The following is a 25205-nucleotide window of genomic DNA, read 5'->3' as shown; positions in this document are numbered from 1 at the left end:
TGGTGGTCACAGGACCAGTTGTCTTGAGTCATGGGTCTGGGTGGAGTCAGTCAGTGGCCAGAATGCAAAAGTCTGAAAAACACCTCAAAAGACCAATTTTTGTGAGGTTATCTATAGGAGCAATTGGGGAAGTCACCAATCTTGTGACCTCTGGCTACATGACTCCCAAACAGCAAGGAATTATAGAAAAGGAAGCTGGGGGACAATGACTGGTTGTTGTTTAACTATGCCTACATTTTAGCAGAATTCAGGCCTCTCTCATAATCCTAATCTCATGGGCTTTCACTAATTAGTTTTACAAAGGAGGAAAGGAGGGGGTTAGTTTTAGGGAGGGGCTATTATCATCCTTGCTTCAAAATTAAACTATAAACTAAATTCCTCCTGTGGTTAGCTTGGCCTGTGCTCAGGAATTAGGGAGGGGAGCTTGCCTGTGAGACTAGAAGCAAGAAGGAGTCAGCCAAGCTAGACTTCTCTCACTTTTGTGAAGGTGGTCTCATGCTTAGCATGATTCCGGGCATGCAGCAGACATTCAGTAAATATTTGTTGAATAACGGAATGAATGAATGTAGCTGGATCTCCAGAAGATTGAATCCCAGAGTTGTTTTGGTTTAATCCCTTACAGAATCACCCTCAGGGAGAGAGGAATTTTAATGTTATTCTCTGATCAAAGGATACGCTAGAAAATAGCTCTACGAAATGTTAACTGTGTTTCCTGTGGGATTTTTGGTGAGAATTTTTCCATCATGTTCCTCAGTTTTCTGTTTTGAAATAACTTTGCTTTCCCAGAGAGAGTAATCTGTTTTCTTTCTTTTGTAGCGGACAATTAGGATATCAGTGCAAATCCATAACTTTCAGAACCAAAGCACACATAACCCAGCTGCTGGAAGAATTGAGAGCTGATGACTTGTAGCCAAGGCCTCCTCCCATCCATGCCTCCATTGCCCTCTCATAAAGAGAGCCATTTGGGTCAATGTGACTCACTGCACTCCAGGAACAGCTTGCAACCAATGATGGCACAATCTGGGTAGTGGGGTGAGGGGCATAAAGGTTTTTGTTATTCCAACGGGAACAACTCTGCAGAGCCATCCCTACTTTAGTGCTACCCACCAGGGAGCCTTTATTTGCTGGCTTCACAGCCCAACTCCCCTCTCGACCCATCTGGTTTTCCTCACTCTCCTATAGGTGCTGTTCCCCAGAGCACTCACCAGGAAACCCCATCAATACAAATCTCTCTCTAAAAATCTCTTTCCTAGAGAACACACTTATAACCTTCTCTTTCTCCAAAATGATAATTGAGTGATTATTTCCTCCTTTTATTTTTCCTGGAATATAAGAAACCCAGCTAAAGAAGCTCAGATAGTTCCCTTGACCCCCTTCATGGGTGGGAAATGGAGTGGTTCATTTCACTCAGCCCAATCGCTGGCCACTCCTCGTGGGAGGGAGTGTGTGGATGAGTGAGTGTGGGAACCGGAGTGAATGAACACTGAAACTGGCTGGTCACTTCTCTGTGGAGGGAGCAGGCTCTGTGTGGGCCCTGCCACAGCGTCCAAGTGTTTTACAACCAATGCTCTTTCAGCTCTGCCGTCTGGGGATGGCCAAGTGCCAACCAGCTCAGTGGAGGCTCAGGAAGGCAGCCCCTGCCCTCTTGGCACCCGAGTTCTTGTCTGGTGTCCAGGAAGAATCAGGTCACATGAACTGTTTGAAAGCTGATGAATGTGGCCAGGCACGGTGGCTCATGCCTGTAATCTCAGCACTTTGGGAGGCCAAGATGGGTGGATCACGAGGTCGGGAGTTCAAGACCAGCCTGGCCAAGATAAAAAAAATTAGCTGGGCGCAGTGGCAGATGCCTGTAATCCTAGCTACTCAGGAGGCTGAGGCAGGAGAATCGCTTGAACCTGAGGGGCGGAAGTTGCAGTGAGCCAAAATCGAGCCTCTGCACTCCAGCCTGGGGGACAGAGTAAGACACCGTCTCAAAAAAAAAAAAAAAAAAAAAAAAAAAAAGTTGATGAATGTGGAACACTTTATTGAGTGGCACTTTATTGGGTGGCTCTTGGCAGAAAGTAAGGTGGGAAAGGGAATGGGAAGGTGATCTTTCCCTGAAGCCTGGCCTCTCTCTGATGCTGCACCATCTGAAGTTAGCCATGTCTATCCATAGTCTCTGATGCTTAATTGCTTCTTTGCTCACTGCTCAGCCACTTGTATCCTCGACACTCAGTCACTTGAGTTGCTCTGCCTGCTGAAGTCTTTTATGGACACAAGATAGGGGTGGGGCAGGCCAAAAAGGCAATATTTGGGCAGAAAAACAGGGTCAGCTGTTTTCATTTAGGGCTGTGGTTCCAGGCTTAAGAGTGGGGTTTAGCTAGGAGCCCAGATGTTCTGTATCGTTTCCCTTCTCTGAAGAGGCACATTTAACTGCCCTTAGAATATGGACAATGACAAGTCTTAGCTACTTCCTGCTGAAAGGGGGCGTTGTTTGGGGAAAATGACAGCCAGATTCCTCCCAGAGGTCTACCCAAGGATCCCCAGCAAAAGAAAGCCATCGTCTGAGGCTCCAGCTGCCTGCCTCTTTGGAGTTTGATGGCCTCCAGGCAAGAGAAATAAACAAGTTTTACAAGGTGACGTGTGCGTGGGTCAAATATGTGTATTATGCAGGGAAAGAATTGGGTGCCAAAGATTACAGAAATAAGAAGCAAAACATACTAATCATTCTGAAAACAATATTGTGCCTCGTGGTATAGAACAGAACAAATGTAGGAACAGCAAGTGTAGGCAAGACTATAAAGAGGATATCCATGGAAGGTTTATTATTAACACTTATCTTTTGAGATTTTTAGCTTGAGGTCTCCGATCTCTTCACATTGGTACTTTGGGTGCTCTTCTGGGTTGACGGGTAATCCCGTCAGCTTCTCAGGCCTTTATTTGGGTATAATGAATCCAAGAATCTACTTTAGTGACCTTTACTGCCGCAGGAGTAGAAAGTACAGTGTAAGGTCCCTCCCAGTCTACGCCAGAGAGGGAGAAAAGGAAAAAGTGTTTTTACCAGTACCAGGTCCCCTGGGTTGAACAGAGGTGGCCCTAGTTCATGCGACTGGGCCTCCGACAGTTGTTTCAATTCCTGTTGGAAGTGAGCCAAAGAGGTTATAATGTTTAATTAAGTAATTAAGTCGGAGTTCTCTTGGTCTAGCAAGAGATCATTGGTGAGAAACGTCTGTCCATACATCATCTCAAAGGGACTCAAACCTAGCTTTGAAAGGGTGGTGAAGATAGCTTGTCGCCCATTCTGAAAGACAGGGAATGGGGGGGTCCTTCAATTCCCTTCCTTCTTTCAGCAATAACCCAGGGTATGAGGGAGAGAGAAAGCAGGCATCTCCTTTCTCTTCTGTCTTTGTATCCCCAAGTCCCAGCAACCTTGGCGGGTGCCACCCGTGCGTGCCAATGTGGGTTGCACCCATGAAGCAGGGAGGGCCTAGAGAATAGGAATTATCCACACTCACCTATGCCTCTACCTCCCCTACTATTGACAACCTTCGAGTCCCTGGGCCTCATTTATGCCTTGGAGCATGACCTCCTTCCATGAAGCAGGGGTTTAATCGGCAGGAATTAGTCCCGCCCACTTACACTGTGCCTTTTGCCTGGCTTTGGAGCCCTCAGATCTGGTTTTCCTTTCTAGGGCTTCAATCTGAAGCTTGGAATCTAGTTTGAGACAAAAGGTTATTTCAGGAGCTGTGCGGATTCATTTAGATTAAGTCCTAGATGGGTCTTGCCAAATTTGCAGTTCTCAGCCAGCAGGGGTCGCTCCTTTGTTGCCTCCCAATCATAAGCAGAGTGCTGAGGTGGGAAGGGGATCCTCTCTCACTTGGAAAAGAAAAGAAAAGAAAAGAAAAAAAAAACAGCTTAAAGTGCATAAGGAAGGAGACCTGGGGAAAGACCTTCTTGCTCTATGGAAATGGGTTCCTTTAATCACTGTATCCCTCACCTGATAAGGACCCCTCAGTCATGGGAGGAAAGGCTTCGCTGGCGCTGGTGTGCTAACATATCTGCAGTTTAACATTGTTAAAGAAGAGATAGGAGCAATTTGAAGCCGTGAAAGAAGAAAAGATACAAAGATACCACAGCAAAGTCTGAGGGTCTTGGCCGATGCCTGTTAGGGTGGTTGGGGACAGAGTTCAGTCTTGGGACCTTCCAACAACACTGAGGAGTAGTCTCAGCCAGATTCCTTCGGTTCCTCAGCACCTTATTCTGGTCCTAGTCAACAGCTAGACCTCTGTGAAGGGAAACAGAGTCACAGAACCAACATTCCTTTCACCCAAAAGAGAGACATTTCCATATGAACTCACTTGTCTGACATAACCTGGGTGAGCCGGCAGATGAGACGGGTTAGTTCCCTTGACCCCTCTGTGGGCAGCACCTGGAGTGGCTTATTCCACTCAGCCTGTCGCTGGCCACTCCTTGTGGGAGGGAGTGTGTGAGTGAGCAAGGGTAGGAACCAGAGCGAACAAATGCTGGAACTGGCTGCTCACTCCTCTCTGGAGGGAGCAGGCTGTATGCGGGCACTGCAGCAGCAGCATCCAAGCGTCTTACAACCAATGCTCTTTCAGCTCTGCCATCCAGGGACAGCTAAGTGCCAGTCAGCTCAGTAGAGGGTCAAGGGGGCAGCCCCTGCCCTCTAGACACCTGGGCTCTTGTCCAGCATCCAGGAAGAATCAGTCACACTCACTGTTGAAAGGTGATGAATGTGGAAGACATCATGGAGCGGTGGCTGGCTCTCAGTGGAAAGGGAGGCTGGAAAGGGGATGGGAAGGTAATCTTTCCCTGAAGCCTGGCCGTCTCTGGCCAGGCCCCTCTCGGAAGACACACTGTCTGAGGTTAGCCATGCCTATCTGTAGTCTCCAACACTCAGTTGCTTCTCTGCTTGCCGCTCAGCCACTTGTATTACTCTGCCAGCTGAAGTCTTTAATGAGCACAGGATAGCGGCAGGTTAGGCCAAAAAGGCAATATTTGGGTGGAAAAACGGGATTAGCTGTTTTCACTTAGGGCTGCAGTTCCAGGCTTAAGGGTGAGGTTTGGCTGGAAGCCCAGCCCTTCTGTATCACTAGCCCCCTTTTATTTTTCCTGGAAGATAAGAAACCCAGCTAAAGAAGCTCAGATGGCTCATATGATCTACTTATTCACACATGCGGCCTAGGCTGTCTATTGGCATACCTGTTTGTCCAGATGCTCTTTTTATTTATATTGTACCATTATTTTATTGGTACCTCAAGTCTGAGGGAGAAGGCAGGATTTCAATGAAGGCAAACAAACCAAATAAATAGGAGTATAATCTGTTCAGAACACCAAAAAAAAAAAAAAAAAAAAAAAAAAAACCCACTAAGCCGCAGAGAGTTGGGTTTACTTTGGGCATGTAGAAATTCCTTGCACTAAAGGGAGGTAGATGTGCCCTGATACCGGACATCCTGGTTGTTCTTTCTCCAGTGGCCTGCCATTAGGGTATGCTCATGACTGCTTGAAGTAAAACCCAGACAGAAAAAGGGTGTGAGTGCATTTGTCTTTTTCTTTAAATTTGCCTCTTGCCTAACAAGCAAATTGGGAGGAAAAAAAATGCTAGCTGTAAAATGGGAAACTCAAGAGGCAGATGGTCCATGGCTGAGTCAATCTTCCACATCTTCTCCCTCTTAGACAGTTGCCTGTAAATAACCCTCATCGTGATTTCGATTCTGCACCAATTCAAGCCGTGTATCTCGTGAGAAATGAAGCAGAATGCTGTGTTGCTCTTATAAAGTGGGTATGACTGTGTCAGTTCCTCATTTTTCAAACCCTTGTAACCAAAATTACCAGACACAAAAATAGCGTGAGGATTAGATAGAAACATTTCTTGATACTGTTCAGTTCATTTACATAAATCTCATAGGTTCACCATTTTTAACAAGGAGAAAACAAAGATTTTGGTACTGTGTTGTGGCTGGAGTAGGGGAATTATTGGGTATGCTTATGTATCCAATAGACTGCTTCTTAATCCCCTATCAAAGACATTTGTATTCTTTGATCTTGTTTCCTCATTTGAAATTTAATTTCATAAAGTAAAATCAGAAACATGAACTTTCTTGATAATGGTGAGGGAAATTCTGAGATCTTTTTCCCCCCTTACAATGCAGGTCTTCCTTGAGAACACTAAATCCTTTGATAAGAGAACAGTTTACATAGCCTAAGGCACATTTAATCTGGTGCACTACTCGTTAACAGCAAACTATTTGCTGCCAGAAGTCCTCATATGGTATTCAATGTAGACCTCAGAGACCATGATAACCAGCACACTTACCTGGGTAATGTCTGAGTATCCTAGCAGAGAAAAGAGTTGGAGTGATTCTATAGATTGTTTCTCCATAAAATAGAACTGATCTAATAATTTAAGTTAGCAAAGAGCTAAATCATAAGAAAAAATTTGCTTTTTAAATCAGTTTACTCTGATAATGATCCTAAGAAATGTGGCTTCTTTTAGAAGTAAAGTATTTAAAAACAAACAAACAAACTTGGGAGATTAAGATAATTACTTAGCAAAGTTAAGATGTTGTTCTGGAATGTGGCTTGCAGAAATGAATCCTGATGCAAGAACGTCACCCCAGCCCCTAGGAAGGTAACAGGAAGAAGTGGTAATAAAAGTTTTGACCCAATTATATTTTTTAAAAGCCCTATCTCATTCTCCCAGTTTGCCTATAAAATCACTAAGTAGAGAATGGAAAGCAAAAAATAAAAGATTAAAAAAACTTAGAAGAATGTTATTAGGACATGGTATCATTGCCTGCATTGCATTAGGACTGCAGTGGGTTCTGACAGTAACCTGGTCAAACATCACAGGTTAAGGGCATAGTCCCCTACGACTGCCCACATCACAGACACCAGCTGAAAGTTCAGGGGACCCTAGGTCATCCTCGCTTCTGACCATCTGGCTCCAAATTCAGGGGTTCTCATTACCCCTTCCAGTGTGATAATTTGCTAGAATGACTCACAGAACTTAGGAAAGTATTATGCTTATGATTATAGTTCTATTATAGCAAAAGACATACCAATCAGAAGCAGCCAATAGGAAAGATGCATAGGGCAAGGTCTGAGATGGTCCTAAACACAAAGCCTCAGTTGTCCTGTACACAAGGAGTCAGCTCGTGTTACCTTCCAGCACATCAATGTGTAACAATACTTATCACCAACCAGGAAAGTTCATCCAAATTTTGGTGTCCAGAGTTTCCCCTGGGATTTCATTATGCACGCTTGATTGATTGAATCATTGGCCATGTGGTTGAACTCAATCTCTAACCCTGCTCTCCTTCCCAGAGGATGGACTGGTATCACCTAGCTTAAAACCTCAACTCTCTACTCATGTAGTTGGTCTTTCTTTACATCTGGCTTGACCATCACTGTGAATCACTGAATTAGCTTAAACTATCAAAGAACCTACCAGGAGTTAACTCATTAGTATAAGCACAGGTGTGGTCCCAGAGGCCCACCGTGAATATCAGAGACACTCCTAACACTCTGGCAGTTTTAAGGGTTTAGAAGATAACTTCCAGTAACCACAGAGAAAAGCCAGCCAAATTCTTCATTTGACAAAAGGAAACCAAACTATAGGAGAGTTCCCTCATAAATAAAAGGACATAGAAGTTTGACATAACATTTAAGTTTTTAGAGTATTTGTGTAATTATGAATACCTGAATAATTCTGGGGCACAAATTCTGTCTGTGCTTAATGAGCAAACTTCAAGGTGAAAGTATGGCATTCATTGCCCCAAATAGTAGCAAATTGCGTTTTGAAGAGCTTTTTTATTTCTGAGAGTTTCAAGTAGCCAACATCCATTTTCATTAAACAAAGAGTGGCTTGAATTACCAGGACAGCAAAAAATTATGGAAGGTGTTAGATGGCTTTATGCGATAGAGAATATGACAATTTTTTTTGGTAAAATGTAAAAAAAAAAAAGTTTTATTTTGATTCAAAATATACCTCACTGTATAAATTAATCTAATTTTTTGAAAGTAAATCAACATTTATTTTGACTTATTTTATGTTAATCACCATCTTGCACAAGAAATATGGTCCACTGAAGGATACTGAAAAACTAATATGTTCCAATCTATGATTAAGACAGTGATATTAATTCACTGAGTTTTATATTTAAATGTTTACAATTAAATATTTGTATAATGCTAATTTTATTTCTTTTTTTCTAACAAGCTACTTTACAATATATGGAATTTTAAGGCCTGGCTGCTGAATAAGCAAATCACAGATATTGTTCATGTGGATCCAATTATGAAATAAGTACTTCTAGCTTTATATTTTAGGATTTTTCATTTTCTACTTAAACATTTCCAAAACATTAGGTGGTGTTAATCTTATTTCATTTTCCAAAAAGATAATCACAAAAGGTATTCCTGAATTACTTTGTAAAGTCTTAGCTCTTTGAGCCCTAAAGCAAGCTTTTAAGCTTCAGTCTTAAGCAGTACCTAAGTCTAAAGGTAATCATTTTCTCAGGCATTTTTAGATTTCAGAAAGGTACTTCCATTTGGAAAACCCCCAAAATAATTTTTCCTCAAAGATATTCAGGAAGATGGTTTGCACAAGGGCATATTGATTAAAGAAAAAAAGTACTGACATGAGAATTAAATGTGGCTGGAAAAGTTACTTAAACGAAAAGCATGTAAGGGTTTCTTCCACTTCTTTTCTTTCCTTCCTCCCTTCCCCTCTTTTCCTCTCCTCCTCCTTTCCTCTTTTGCTTATTTTCAACCATATGATGCTTAGCAAGAGAGAAGTTTTAAGTTTGCAAATAGTAGACATTTCTCCTACTTGTTATTTATAGATATTTAAAATGTTGTTATTCGTCTAACTAAAGTCATCTCCTTGTTAAGTTTTAGCACCTTTTGAAAAAAAAACATTCAAAAATCTTAGATCACTAGAGTGAAGAGTAATAAAGCTTTTTATTTTTGTTTGTGTTAAGTTCCAGAAGCAGGAAAATGCTTCATTATTTGGTTGGGTAATAATGAAATCCAGAATATTCTACTATTCATATTCCAAGCATGCAGCCCTGCGCAATTCAGGAAATGTGCGGGTATTGAGCCAAGCTCCTTGTAAAAGCATTTCTCATTTGGTTCTTGTCATCAAGTGAAGTGGAAGCAGTAGGCAGATCAAGACCTGGGAAAGGGCCAGGGTGATGAGTGGAAAGGTCACTTGAGATCAGGGCCTTCCCTAATAATCATTGCAAAAGAAAGGACACTCTGGTATTTCTCCAGATATTAGCAACTTTGCTCATCTCTGACCTCCACAGGCCTAGAAACAATTCTCAGCTTTTTCTTTCTCCCAGTACATTCTCTGCTTTCTCAGTTAAGACATCATCTTAATTAAATATCCTCCTAGAAAGAATGTGATTAGTGAATTCACACTAGTAAGTTAAACTGACTGAGAAAAGCCAACTATCTCCTTATCCTCCCAAAGGATATTACCCCTCAGAGATGACACTTTGGTTCAAAGGAATAAAGGTTTAATAATAAAATTTTAAAAAGGCAAAAGAGATGATGGCCATTTTGTAGATGGTTTGATTATAACCTGGCCAGCAAGAGAAAATAACAGAAAAAGATTAGAACTAAAAGAAACAGATGAGATATGATAACAGATTTATAACAATCAATAACTTCCTTAGATATAATTTATATCTAGTTAAAATAAATAATGATGAGAGAGGGTGGGGATTTTTTTTTTTTATTGAATAGAAAAAAGGAAAGTTTATAACACATCCAGGAATAATCTTCCAAAGCATGTACATGGCCTATGAATAAAGCTGCAATAATATATTGAGAGGTATAAAAGAAGAGTTAAATATGCAGAGTTATATAAGATAAACTTGTACAGGAAAACTACTTTTGTTTTTAAAGAAGCCAATTCTTGCTAAATTAATTTTTAAAATCCTAACATAACTACCAATAGGACATTTTTTGGGGGGTGATTAAAATAGTGAATGCATGTAAGGTGCTTAGAATAATGCCTGGCACTTAATCATTTGTGTTTCTCCTTTTGTGAATTGTTCATGTCCTTTCTTGATTTCCCTATGATGTGTTTATCCCTTTAAATTAATTTCCCCAAGGTCACATAGCTAGAAAATAAAAAAAAAAATCATTCTAATCTTTTCCTCATCTATCAAAGGAAGATAATAATCATATCTACTCCTAAGGTTATTTGAAGTATTAAATGAGATTAGGTAGGCAAAAATGCTTTACAGAATGCTTGGAACATGGTAAGAATTCAATGTCATTTAATTTAAAGTATTGTTGTATTTACAACTGGTTTATAACTGTTATAAATATTGAATGCATAGTATTATTATTTTTTAAAGGGATAAACGTCATACAGAAATCAAGAAAGGGCATGAACAATTCACAAAAGAAGAAATTCAAATGATTGTCAGGCATTTATTCTAAGCACCTTACATGCATTCATTGTTTTAATCCTTACAATAACTCTATAAGGTAGGCACTATTATTATTTTCATTTTTATGAGATGAGGAAATGGATGCACAGAGAGGCTAAGACACTTTTGCATAATCACACAGTTAGTAGCATAATATTTATTTCTCAGGCTGTTTCAGTAAATATAAAAATATAATTTGAAAATTCACTTGCATGTCAAAAAACCTTTTAACCTATTTTAATAATTACTTTATTATTAATAATAAAATATTAAAATGTATTTTGATGGAAATTGATTAAATTATTTCCTCTCATGCTCAGCAAACTTAAGAAAAGTGTAAAAACTAAATTTTTTTGTGTGACTTGAGTCATTCTATTTTATTTAATTTCTCCTACTAAAGAAACTACAAACATTTGGTGCTTGTGGAGAAGGGAACTGGGTGACGGGAGATAGGATTAGGAGGAACACTTTCAGAAACTGAAATCTTTTCAATGATGGTCTAAAATACCAAAATTACTAGTGATAAAAATAATATTAAATGAACAAGCTTTGGAATCAGGATTATGAGTTTATTTCATAAATTACAATCAACTTTTAATTTATACAAAAGAGAAGAAAATCCCTCTGTAAAGTTCAGTTCCACTATTTAGATTAGGAGGGCATTGCATTGATATGGCTTTTATCCCACTCTTAATTTTCATGACTAAATAATCTATGACATAAAATATTATAAAACCAGCTGCAGGTAATATGCCATTCTTTTTCCCAACAGAAGAAAACACTTAAAGATATTAAATATGTAAGAATCCTTTGCCTTTCACAGCTTCCCCTTGTTGGGTACGTGTTTCCTTCTGATAAACTACATGTTCACAGTCAAGTGACACTGATTAAATTATAATGCAAAAAATTTTGTTCTCTTTGTCGTATTCCTTTATTAGAGAGCTAATAACCAATTGAATCCATTAAAAGTTAGGATTTGGTAATGATAAGCAAAAAATAAGTAAATAAGAAAACTAAAACAAAATAATAAAATGGAAAACCAGCAACCTAAAGACAGTAAAAGAATAGGAAATTATATGTAGAAAATTCACCTACTCGTGCTGGGCACTGTGGCTGACACCTGTAATCCCAGCACTTTGGGAGGCCGAGGCTGGCGGATCACTTGAGGTCAAGAGTTCGAGACCAGCCTGGCCAACATGGTGAAACCCTGCCACTAGTAAAAATACAAAAATTAGCCTGGTGTGGTGGTGGGCACCAGTAGTTCTAGCTACTTGGGAGGCTGAGGCAGGAGGATCACTTGAACATGGGAGGCAGAGGTTGCAGTGAGCCAAGATTGTGCCACTGCACTCCAGCCTGTGCAACAGAGTGAGACTTCATCTCAAAAAAAGAAAAGAAAAGAAAATTAGCCTACTCAGTTAAAAAGTCTCAGGTATGGGGAGGCACTTCGTAGTTTAGACTTACATGACACTAAGAGGTTCTAAGTGTGAGGAGCTCAACAGTAGTATCTGGAGCCTGCTGGGATCCTTACTTACGTGTGGCAGTTCTTCTCCAGGCAGAACAGCAAGGCTGAGAGTCCACAGTGGAGATGGAGAAGCAGGATGTTTTAAGGGAATGACCTTGATGCAATGGTAATCTTCCAGTGTACAACCAGGAGAACTATCCCAGAGGTCACAGAATAGAAAGATTCAGAGACTAAACTGAAACTGTAAAGTTTGTGGTTAATTGAATCAACGTAAAACAGAGGGAGATGCAAGAAAAAAGATATGGTGTAGGTGAAGACACCGGAGAGGGTAGAGGGTTAAAAGAACCATGCTATGTGAATTCTGCATCACGCAATGTTTCTAGGTCTTATCTCTCTTTCCACCTTATCAGCTCTCTCTATTGTCTGCATGATTACAAGAACCAGGTTTGATTGTGAGCAAGGGACTCAGCAGATGGACAGTGCCTGGAGTCAACACTTGCACTGTAGAAGAGACACAGGGGCAAATCGGCTTGGTCTCAGCAGTAGCTTCCACATTAACTTACTGAGCAGCTGTGGATTCTATCTGCACATCTCAGGCAGAGGATACCTGGCCAGAATGGGTGTCACCAGTGAGTTGAGGCAATTTAAACTCTCGTGCCTATTCAGTGTCCCATGAATATTATATTTGGCCTCTCTCTGAACCCATCAACATTTAACACACCATGAATTTTTGCTGCCTTTGGGCTTTCCATCCTCACCTTTGTTTAACACACTGATGTGCTGCTTTCTTTCCCTATGTCTGACATAGTTCACAGGTCATTAACTTGCTATCTATGCTTAATACCTACTATAAGCTTCTGTGTCTCACAAGCTCCTTTTATACTTACATTTATATTGAGTATTTCTTAAGAGTTGTATCAACTCTATTTGCTTTTCTTGTCTTTTACAAAAGAATTGAATATTGTTAAATAACACAGCAGACACCCCTTACAAGGAGGAAGGTATGAACAGAGAAGAAGAGCTTGGGGATGTGCAGAGGGTGGACTTCTGTGTGTTTGTGGAAATTAGTTCCACAATGTGGATTGCCCTCTGGGAGCTGACAGGGAATGGGCAAGGTATTCCTCTTCCCTCTGGGTCCTTCCTATATTCCCTCTCAGTTCTAACATTCTGGACTGGGTCTCTATTGGTTTTCATGGATGATTTATAGCCAGGCACTGAAGAATACTCTCTACATAGCTGTATACTTTAAAAACAGTCCTTTCATAAGCTATGTTATGCTGTTCATTCCTGTACCATTACATCTTTCCCTGGAGCTAATAAATTATTTACTTTGCATCCACAAGGCTTAACTAGAAAAACGTACCAAAAATCAGAGTGTCCAAGTATTGAAGAAAGGGGAATACAGACTTTGCCAGGCAGATGACTCCTAAATTGTTCAAGGTACAATTTAGACACAGTATTTTGATTGTGAGTAAGACATAAAACTGGAATTCATCAAGTGTCCTAGCCTGTCATTCCTATGACTACTCATTTGTGTTTTCTGTTCAAGCCATACATTTGATTCTGACCATTCAGCCCTGTAAATTCCAGCTGAACTTTAGCTAAGTTCTAATATAAGAGAGAAAAATCCCCACTATTACTTACAGTATAAGACTTTCTTCTTTGTTTTTCATCTTGGATCATGGAAATCACCAAAGTTTTACTGTTGTGTCTTAAGATTCTGATCCGAGGGGGTGGGTAAGTGCTAATCCAATATATTTGGTAATTTCTATTTTACCAGGCAGTTCCTCTGTAGTATGTCTGCCACACTAAGACAAATACATTTTAAAAATAAATATTTTGCAATTTGAATTTTCTTATCAAGGTAACTTAATAATCATCTGAAGACTGTTATTAAGGTCAAAAGCTGAAGATGTCCAGACGCATAAGTAACAAAATACTTCCATGAAAACAGATGCCAGTTTCATCATAGGAAACCTGACTGCTAAAAGCTGCACTGTTCCGAGTTACATACTGTTTTAATCCCAAAAGTTGGTTTTAACCAAGGTGTATTTTATTCTTAATTTTTAATGGGAACCAGTTTTCTATATTTTCGATAAATTTTTCTATTTGGAGAAATTACGAGGAAGATTATGAGGAAATATTCAAAGGTTTTAAAAATTAAAGTTTCTTTTTATGAATATTTGATAATGAAACTGGTTGTGTAAAGTGATGCAAAATAGTGCTAAATTGATGTTAATGTGTTCTTGTGAGCATGTATTTTAGAATTTGTGTACTGAATAGCACTTTTCCTTGAGTGAAAGGAAGCTGAGTGTTTCTGGGGTGGGAAATTACAGAGCAGTGAAGATTTCAATGCAAAGAATAAGTATATACAAGATAATATATATAGTTAAATTCAGAAATGTCAAATAGGTTTTATTTTTGTATCCCATGTAGTAAAAAAGCTTAGCAAAGTGGCTCATACAAGGTGCTACTGTGCATTTGTTGAATAAATGAATGTAACATTTTACCTTATTATTTTATCCATGTTTTTGCAAAGAATTTTGGGTGAAACAAGAGGTTCTCTTTTTCTCTGCAGTAACACACAAGGGAAAAAAGGACCACAGTCTTCCAGAATTGTTCCAAGAACATTAAGGAAGGGAGGAGGATTATCTGTGATTATACATTACTGGAATCTCCCCAGAACTAAAGCAATTCCCTGTGTTGTTGTCCTGGGAGAAAAATACCGACTGTGATCCTCAAACATCATTCTACCCTGCCTCCTAAGTACTCTCCCCCACTGACTCTTGTCCTCACTCCAGGCCTCCCTTACCCTAGCAATTTCTCCCACTTCTTGACATGGCTAATGAAAAATGGATTGGAAGAGTGTTCATGTCCGAATGATTGGCCCGTAGAGACAGAGTTTAAGTAATTAGAGATAGCTTCATGGAGGAGGTGGAATTAAAGAGATGGGGATTTGATAGGTGAAGGAAAAAGAGCATTGCTTGTCAAAGGTTAAGCAGCATAGTGAGAAACCACAGCTTAGGGGTTGTGATTGCACCTCCTGCAAAATATGGATGCATAGGTAGAGTGAGGTTATACCATGGAGGGTTTTTAAAGGAGTTGGGTTGGATCAGAATTCAAAATAATCAATAAATATAAAGCACCATATCAACAAGCTAAAAGAAGGACAAAAGCCATGTGATCATGTCAATAGAGGCAGTAAAGGCATTTGACAAAATTTAGCATCCATTATGAAACAACTCTCAGCAAATTAAAAACAGAAGATAATTTCCCCAACTCGATAATAAAGGGAATATATAAAAAGTCTGGAGCTGGTAACTTAATAGTGAAAGTCTGAATACTTTCATCTTACAACTGAAGACGATGCAAAGATGAAAGATATCTGCTTCCATCATTCCTATTCAACATTGTACTGGAGGTCCTAGCCCCAGATGATGGCTAGGACAGATGATTTATACAATCATCCAAAACTCTACAAAAAAGCTACTAAAATTAATCAATGAGTTTAGTAAGGTCACAGGATAAAAGGTCCATGCATGAAAATCGTAATTCACTATAGTGACAATAAAAAATAAAATTAATAAAACAGTACCATTAAAATAGCACTAAAATATCAAATACTTAGAGATAATTCTAACAAAGTATGTGTAAGATATGTATGTTGAAAGCTATGTAAAATTAGTAATAATAGGTTCAGGGAGTACATGTGCAGGTTTGTTACGTGGACAAATTATGTGTTGCTGGAATTTGGTATACAAACAATTTTGTCACTCAGGTAATCAGCATAGTACCTGATAGGTAGTTTTTAAAATCCCCATCCTCCTCCCACCCTCCACTCTCAAGTAGGCCGTGGTGTCTATTGTTCCTCTTTTTGTATCCATATATACTCAATGTTTAGCTCCCACTTATATAAGTGAGAACACGTGGTACTTGGTTTTCTGTTCCTGTGTTAATTTACTTAGGATAATGGTCTTCAGCTGCACCCATGTTGCTGCAAAGGACAGGACTTCATTCTCTTTTTATGGCTGCATAGTATTTCATGGTGTATATGTACCACATTCTCTTGATCCAGTCCACTGTTGATGGGCATCTAGGCTGATTCCATGTCTTTGTTATTGTGAATAATGCTGCGATGAACATATATGTGCATGTGTTATTATGGTAGAATGATTTATATTCCTTTGGGTATATATACCCAGGAATAGGATTGCTGTGAGGAGGGTCAGGATCAAAATGGTAGTTTTTTCAGTTCTTTGAGAAATCTCCAAACTGTTTCCCACAATGGCTGAACTAATTTACGGTCCCACCAGCAGTGTATAATGGTTCCTTTTTCTCCACAATCTCGCTAGCATCTATTATTTTTTGACATTTAGTAAAAACATTTAGTCATCTATAAGCCATCCTGACTGGTGTGACACTGTATTTCATTGTGGTTTTGATTTGCATTTCTCTAATGATTTGTGATGTTGAGCATTTTTTTCATGTGCTTGTTGGCCATGTGTATGCGTTCTTTTAAGAAGTGTCTGTTCATGTCCTTTGCCCATCTTTTAATGGGGTTGTTTGTTTTCTGCTTATTGATTTAAGTTCCTTATAGATTTTGGATATTAGACCTTTGTCAGGTGCATAGTTTACAAATATTTTCTCTCATTCTGTAGGTTGTCTGTTTACTCTGTTGACAGTTTGAGGGTGTATTTGTTTCTGTTCAGAAGTTCTTCAGTTTAACTAGGTCCTATTTGTCAGTTTTTGTTGCAATTACTTTTTCCTAGGTTTCCTTCTAGAGTTTTTATAGTTTTAGTTTATACATTTAAGTCTAATCTATCTTGAGTTGATTTTTGTGTCAGGGAGAGGTCCAGTTTCAATCTTCTGCATATGACTAGCCAGTTATTTCAGCATCATTTATTGAATAGGGAGTCCTTTCCCCATTGCTTGTTATTGTCAACCTTGTCAAAGATCAGATGGTTGTAGGTGTGTGGCTTAGCAGGCTTTTAAAATAGAAACTGAAAAAAGTATTTAAAAATGTATATGGAAAAGCACATTACCTAGAATAGCTAAAGAAATTTTGAAAAAGCAAAGCAAAGTTAGATGATTCATATTACCTGATTTCAAGATTTACCATAAAACCGGAGTAATAAAGCCAATGAATTTTTGTAGAAGGCTAGACATATAGAACAATGGAATAGAAGAGAGCCTAGATATAAAAACATGCACATGTAGTTAATTGATTTTTGACAAAGGCATCAAAGTTATTTCACGAAGAAAGAATACTGTTCCTAAAAAATGATGCTGGAACAATTACACATTTGAAAAAGGAACTCAAACCATATTAAAAAACAACTCAAAATGGATCATATGTCTCAATGTAAAACTTAAATTTATAAAACTTCTGGAGAAAAATGTAGGAAAATAGCTGATGACCTTTTACTCTGCAAAGATTTCTTAAATGTGACACCAAAAGCATGAGCCAAGAGAAGAAAAAATAGACAAATTGGATTTCATCAAAATATAATACTTCTCTAGAAAGATGTGATAAAATTTTTTAAAATGTCAAAAACCGGGAGAAAATATTTATAAAAACTTATCTTACGAAGGACTTAAATCCAAAATACACAAACGACTCTTTTATCTGAAGTAACAAAAAACAAATAACCAAATTAAAAATTCAGACTAAAGGTTTGAACAGATATTTTTCCAAAGAGAAGATATGAATGCTGTGTTATCTATTATTACATAACAATTTACTACAAGGCTTGGTGTCATAAAATTATGATAAACATTTTTTATCTCACAGTTTTTGCAGCTCAGTAAAAGAGGAGCAGCTTTGCTGGTTGTTCTGATTTTCATTGACGTTGTAGTCAACATGTTGGCCAGGGCAGGAAGTCATTTGTACCTTAACTGGGGCTTGAGGATCTGCTTTCAAAATGGCTCACTTGCAGCTGGGTGCTGGCTATTGTCAGGTGGCCTGTGTGCTTTGTCACATGGATCTCTCTATAGAGTTTTTGAACATCCTCATAACATGGCAGCTGGCTTCCAACAAGGTGGGTGAGCCAAGAGAGATCAAGGAGGAAGCACCAATGGCTTTTATGACTGACCTCAGAAGTGACACACCATCATTCCTGCATATTCTGTTTGTTACACAGCCTACTAAATTTAGGAAAAAACTACATAGGATTGTGAATATCAGTATCTAGGGATCATTTGAGGGTTCATTTTGGAGGCTGGCTGCTGCAGATAACAAAAAAGCACATAAAAGAAGCTCAGCACCTTTAGTCATTAGGGAAGCACAAATTAAAACCACAAAGATTCAGTAGTACGCACCTACTAGGATGGTGTACTAGTCCATTCTCATGCTGCTGTAAAGGACTGCCCAAGACTGGGTAATATATAAAGGAAAGAGGTTTAATTGACTCGCAGTTCTGCATGGCTGGGGGGGCCTCAGGAAACTTACAGTCATGGAAGAAGGGGAAGCAAACACATCCTTCTTCACGTGATGGCAGGAAGGAGAAGTGCTGAGCAAAACGGGGAAAATCCCCTTATAAAACCATCAGATCTCATGAGAACTTACTATCATGAGAACAGCAGCATGGGGGTAAGCACCCCTATGATTCAATTACCCCCCATGTGGTCCTTCCTATGACACATGGAGATTATGGGAATTACAATTCAAGATAAGATTTGGGTGGGGACACAATCAAACCATATCAGATGGCTGTTTAAAACCTGACTCTACAAATGCCTACCAAGAATGCTGAGCAACTAGAACACTCATACATTACAGCTGGGAACATGAAATGGCACAGGCACTTTACAGAACAATTTGGTGGTTTCTGATAAAGTTACCATACACTTACCATTCAATCTAATAATCCTACTCCTAGGTATTTAAATGACAGAAATATAAACACATGTCTGCACAAAGAGCTATCTGAGAATGCTTACGGAGCCTTTACTCATCATCACCAAATATTGGAAAACTGCAAATAGTCACCAACCAGTGAGTGGATAATCAAATTGCAGCACATTCATACAGTGGAATCTTACAACTCAGCAATAAAAATAACTACTTGTACATGCAAACATGGTTGAGTCAATAGCATTATGAAAAATGAAAGAAGCCATACACAAAAGAATACATATGAGATAATTCCATTTATGTGACATTCTGGAATAGAGAAACTATAGGGAGAGAAATCAGATCAAGGGTTGCCAGGAGCTGAGAGTAGGGAAAGAGGATTGATTACAAAGGGGTATTGGAATATTGATGGAAATATTCTGTATCTTGATTGTGGTAGTGGTTTCACAACTATATAGGCACATTTGTCAATATCTATCTAACTATACTCCTAAAAAGTGAATTTTTCTATAGAGTAAATTATACTACAGTAAATCTGACTTCAAAAAAGGAAATGTAATTTATTTATTTGTTTGAGATGGAGTTTCCACTCTTGTTGCCCAGGCTGGAGTGCAATGGCACAATCTCGGCTCACCGCAACATCTGCCTCCCAGGTTCAAGCGATCTTCCTGCCTCAGCTTCCCAAGTAGCTGGGATTACAGGCATGCGCCACCATGCCTGGCTAATTTTCTATTTTTAGTAGAGATGGGGTTTCTCCATGTTGGTCAGGCTGGTCTCAAACTCCCGACCTCAGGTGATCCACCCGCCTTGGCCTCCCAAAGTGCTGGGATTACAGGCGTGAGCCACCGTGCCCGGCCAGGAAATGTAATTTAAATATTATGCTAGCTTCCATATTTTAATGTTTCTATGAAAAGATTAGGTTTGGGTCAATATTAAGAAAAAGGCTATTTTTTCTAAGGGGAATTAAAGTAAGAAAGCTGTTGGCTATTTAAGAGAAATCAGTGATATCATGGAAAGGGAGGTATGTTACGGTTCTTCAGAGAAACAGAACAAACAAGATGTGTATTTTCAGAGAAACAGAACAAACAAGATGTGTATTTCCAGAGAAAGAGATCTATTTTAGGGAATTAGCTATGTGATTCTCGAGTCTTGGCAAGTCCAAATTTTGATGGAGGCAGCTGGCAGGCTGGAAACCCAGGAGAGTTGCAGTTTGAGTCCAAAGGCAGTCTGCTGGTGAAATAGAACAGCCGAGGCAAATGAAGTCCAAAGGTAGTCGCTGGAGAATTCCCTGTTGCTCTGCAAGCTCAGCTTTTTGTTCTCCTCAGGCCTTCAACTTATTAGATGAGGCCTACTCACAGCATGGAGGGCACTCTGATTTACTCAAAGTCCACAATTCAAACGTAAATCTCATCCAAAAAACACCCTCACTAAAACATCCAAAATAATGCTTGACCACATATCTGGGTGCTGTGGCCCAGTCAAGTTGACACATAAAATTAAGCATCACAGGATGGAATTGGTTGACTGGAAGGGGCATAAACAGCCTTCTAAATTGACAGATATGTTAAGATATAGTGGTGGGGTTATGTGGATGTATACATTTGTCAAAACTCCTCAAGCTGTAAACTTAAGATTGGTGTGTTATATGGTATGTGAATTCCATATAATGAAAAAAAATTCAAAAGTGGTCCTGGGCAGCTATGTCATCACTGATATGATATCTCATACAGTGTGTTTGTATGTGTGTGTGTGTGAGTGTGTGTGTTGTGTGTTAAGGATGGAAGATAAGTGATGGAGAGTTTCCCTCCTGTAACATTTTTCTCCATTTGCCTCTTCCTTATTCTTGAACCACCCACACCGATTGTGAAACTCATTGACACATTCACCCATCAACATATTTAAGACCGCATTTACTTTCTCTTCAATTCTTTGGAAGTGTGTGCGTTTCTTCTTTTATTCTGCCCTTTTTTTTTTCAAGTGATTGCTGACTAATTAGACTATTATCTCCCCATTACCAGAATAGATATAATACGTATGCTTATTCTTACTAAATGACTAAGAATCTAGGAAGAACCTTAAATTGCATATTCATTCATTACTAATAAGAAAAATTGAAAAGATGGCATATATAGCTGGTATTCTAGTCATTCAATTTTGACTTAATGAGTTTTACATAATCTTTGTTCCCAAATAGAGTTAATGTCATCAAAGGACAAGGAAATGAAACTTCAAAACTTAGCAATTGATTTTTTTTTACAATTTATTAAGGTCAAAAGGAAAACATGGTGATTGTTTTAAACACTGGAAAACATTCTGCATTTCTATTTTTTTAAACATAGAAGTTCTTAATCAAACAAAAGGAATCCTAGGAAATTGCTAAGTGAGAAGTAAACAATACAGTTGGCCTTCCAGATCCTGGTGTTCCACATCAGCAGCTCCAACCAACGGCAGATTGAAAATATTTTTTAAAAACAATTAAAAATAACAATACAACAAAAAAGCACAAATAAAAAGCAATACAGTATAATAAATATGTACATAGCATTACAGTGTCTTAGGCATTATAAATAATCTAGAGATGATTTACAGTATACAGGAGGATGTGCGTAGGTTATATGCAAATACTACACCATTTTATATAAGGGGCCTTAGCATCCTTGTATTTTGGTTTCCTCAGGGGTCCTGGTACCAATCTCCCACAGATACCAAGAGAAAATTGTATTTGAAAATTTAATCTGTAGATTAAGGTAATCCACTGATTTTTTTTTTTTTTTTTTTGAGATGGAGTCTTGCTCTTGTCACCTAGGCTGGAGTGCAATGGCGCGATCTCAGCTCACTGCAATCTCCGCCTCCTGGGTTCAAGCGATTCTCCTACCTCAGCCTCCTGAGTAGCTGAGATTACAGGCTCCTGCCACCACGCCCAGCTAATTTTTTGTATCTTTAGTAGAGACGGGGTTTCACTATGTCGGCCAGGCTGGTCTCGAACTCCTGACCTCAGGTGATCCACCTGCCTCAGTCTCCCAAAGTGCTGGGATTACAGGCATGAGCTATTGTGCCCAGCCAGTAATCTACTTTTTTCTAAAAAAAAAAAAAAGGTAATCTACTTTATGCAAAGTAATCTCATAAATTTCAAATGTATCAAAATATAAATTCTAATTTTAAGAAAACATGTTAAACAGCTTAATTGAAAATATTTTATAAAAATTTTTGGTTTTTTTCAGATTCTTTGGTCGGGGGAGAGGGAGTTGTTAGTTATATCCAAAATCATTCCTGAAAAGAGTCTGATATTATTGATTTGCTATTTGAAAGGAAAGAAAATGGTACTTATATATTCTGTTTCAAATTAAACTCTAACCTGTGGAGTGAGAATAAACACTTAATTAGAGTTAGAATGGACATACCAAAACCAGTACTAGACATTTATTCCCTTTAGTTTTCCTGGGAGGAGATAGGACCCAGGCCACAGTCTTATGTGTTATTAGCATTAATCTACGATGAAGACTTTCTGGCACAAGCCAAGCATCAGACTTCTCTGTCTCTTAAAAGTAAGGAACACATTTCAAAGCTCCTCATGGTTCCCTTGAAGCCCCACCAAGCAGAAGGTTAGGTGGAACATCTTCAGACTGTCCCCAAAGAGAAGTGGAGTGGAGGCTCACAGCAGAGAGGTCTCAAAAAATGTTTAAACGATCTTCCTCTCCTCCTATCTCTTCCCTCTTTATATCCTCCATGGCTTGAGGGGTCCAGAGTTCTATAGCAGGTTCTCAGTACCATTTCCTTTGAAAATCTGAAATTGTGGGAGGGAGGGCACACCTCACCTTGATATCTTAGTATAACAATTAGTAGGTACCCCAGTTGAAAGTGATGTAGGTAGAGGCCCATTCTAGCATCCCATGCCCTTGTTGCCCACCTGATTACTGGATCTGGCAGGGATTAAAAGTAAATTTTCATGACAAATTTCTACCCTGGTAAGCTTTCTCAGGCCTATTAAATGCCCCATCAAAAATACATAAGAAATTGTGTTTTCTTGAAAAAAGAAAACTTTTTGGGAAACTGTAAACAAAATATTTATTCCTTGCTAACTAATATTCTAAACAGAGACCAAGCAAGTTTACAAATGAATATGGTATGGAAATAAATAAATAAAGGAGGAATTTTAATTTCCAGCAAGTATTATTCTATTATCCCTGGTAAAACCTAATAATCTTCAGAAAGAACAGAAAACACCTACTGCTTAATCTCTGTGGCTTATTAATGAACAGTTCTTAGAAGAGCACTGTGATCATAGTCTGTAAATCTTTTCTCAATCACATTCTTTGAGGTGAGGTCCTGGAGCTAACTTTATAGCACCCTCTTACTAGTAGGCCCACCTGGACTGCTGTCTGAAATGAGAGCTAGTTACTCTCTGTAGGTAAAATAGTAAACATTTGTAAGAGAAGATGGAACCCTTCATCAAAACAATTTATATCCTAAATTATGCTTTGGCCTATTTCCATTTAGTATGTTACTAGAAAAATGTAACAGATACAGACATCATAGCTCACAGAAGCCTAACATAATAGGTGCCTAGATACTTATCGTCTAGTTGGAGTATCATGGAAAATTATGTTAGACAAAATTAAACTTTCTAGATTTAGGCTTTCCATTAATCCAAGTCCCCTCTGACTCCTCCCCACAATTATTGACTGATGATCTCTCATCTTTTGTCCTGGCTTTATTTTTCCAATAATGAGACACATATATTTTTTTCCCCTGATGTTTCACTTATTCTCTGGGTCCGACTGACCCTTACACATATGTCTCTATGTTTTGTTTCCCTTTTGCTAGTCATTGGCACTCAGAGGGTCATTTTCCCTTTTCCAAGCCCTCATTAAAGCAGACTTACTACCAGAATAAGAGCAAAATTAGTGAAATAGAGACAATTTGGATGCGTGCTTGTAGAAATATATATATATGTGTGTATATATATATATATATATATATATATATATATATTTTTTTTTTTTTTTTTTTTTTTTTTTTTCCCTGAGACAGAATCTCACTGTGTCAGTCAGGCTGAAGTACAGCAGAGTGATCATAGCCCACTGAAGCTTTGATCCCCTAGGCTCAAGTGATCCTCCTGCCTTAGCCTCCCAAGTGGCTGGGATTACAGGCATTTGACACTAGGCCTGGCTAATTAAAAGAATTTTTTTTTTTGTAAGAGACAGTCTTGCTATGTTTCCTAGAACATTTTCTTCCCCTCAAGATCAGATAAAGTTTTGTCTGGGGTCAGCATAATCTGTACCTTTTTGGTCATCTGATGTTAGTTTTCACTCTTTGCAAGTGATTCTCAGGCATCAGTGGGCATTAGGGTCACTTAAAGAGCATGTTAAAACACATTGCTGGTTTCTAATAAGCTTCCGGGTTGGGAGGGGGGAAGAACATCGCTGGGCCACAGTCCCAGAGTTTCTGATTCAGAAGGTCTTGATGGAGACCAAAAAATCTGCGTTTCTACAAACTTCTAGATGATGGTGATGCTCTTGGACTGGGAACTACCCTTTGAAACTGTGAATTTATAGATTATCTTGTATTTAATGGGGAAAATGTTAATGGTAAAGTAAGATTTTTTAAGTGAATAATTATCTCCTTGACTTTAATGATGGTAGAATGAATTTCATAATCATGACAAAGTAAAACAGCAAGAGCATGCCAAAGCCCAATAAAGAAGGAGTTTCCCTCTCACCAGTCTAGTCTGAGTGACTAGGCCCTGAGTATGAAATAATGCACCAGCCCACATCAGTGCTAAAGGATTACCACGTTGAAAGACAAGATATCACTTGTTTTTCTTGTGCAGACCACAACTGCTTCTAATTATGATGAAAAAGTTCATATATAAATAGTTACATCAAAAGTGATATTATCTTTCAATTAGGTTTATTTTGATAATATTTGAAAGCATGATCATTGACATGGTTTAAAATTTCCCAGCTTTGTCTGGTCCAATATTTTGATAAAGTTAGAATTTAGTCTAAAAGACATGGATTGGCAAGACCAATGTGATTTGTGAGACCAGATTGGGAGTTTTATCCAGTTTGGATAGAAGCCTGTAGTGTCTTTTGGAGTTGGTGCTTCAACTAACTCCTTTCTTTATCACCTACATCTAGCCAGTCCCCAAGTTCTTTCAAATCTTCCTTTTAGCAATAGCTCATATTTCCTGCCTTTCTACTTTACTTCTTCATGAAAAGCCTTTATGCTCATTTCACTAACTTTTTTCTTTTTCTTTCTTTATTTTTAAATTTTATTTATTTATTTATTTATTTATTTATTTATTTATTTATTTGGAGACGGCGTCTCACTCTGTCGCCAGGCTGGAGTGCAGTGGAGCTATTTCGGCTCACTGCAACCTCCACCTCCTGGGTTCAAGTGATTCTCCTGCCTCAGCCTCCCAAGTAGCTGGGACTACAGG

This window comes from Pan troglodytes, chromosome 6, assembly GCF_028858775.2.
Source record: "Pan troglodytes isolate AG18354 chromosome 6, NHGRI_mPanTro3-v2.0_pri, whole genome shotgun sequence".
Lineage (NCBI taxonomy): Eukaryota > Metazoa > Chordata > Mammalia > Primates > Hominidae > Pan > Pan troglodytes.
Note: the sequence above shows the minus strand (reverse complement) of the source record.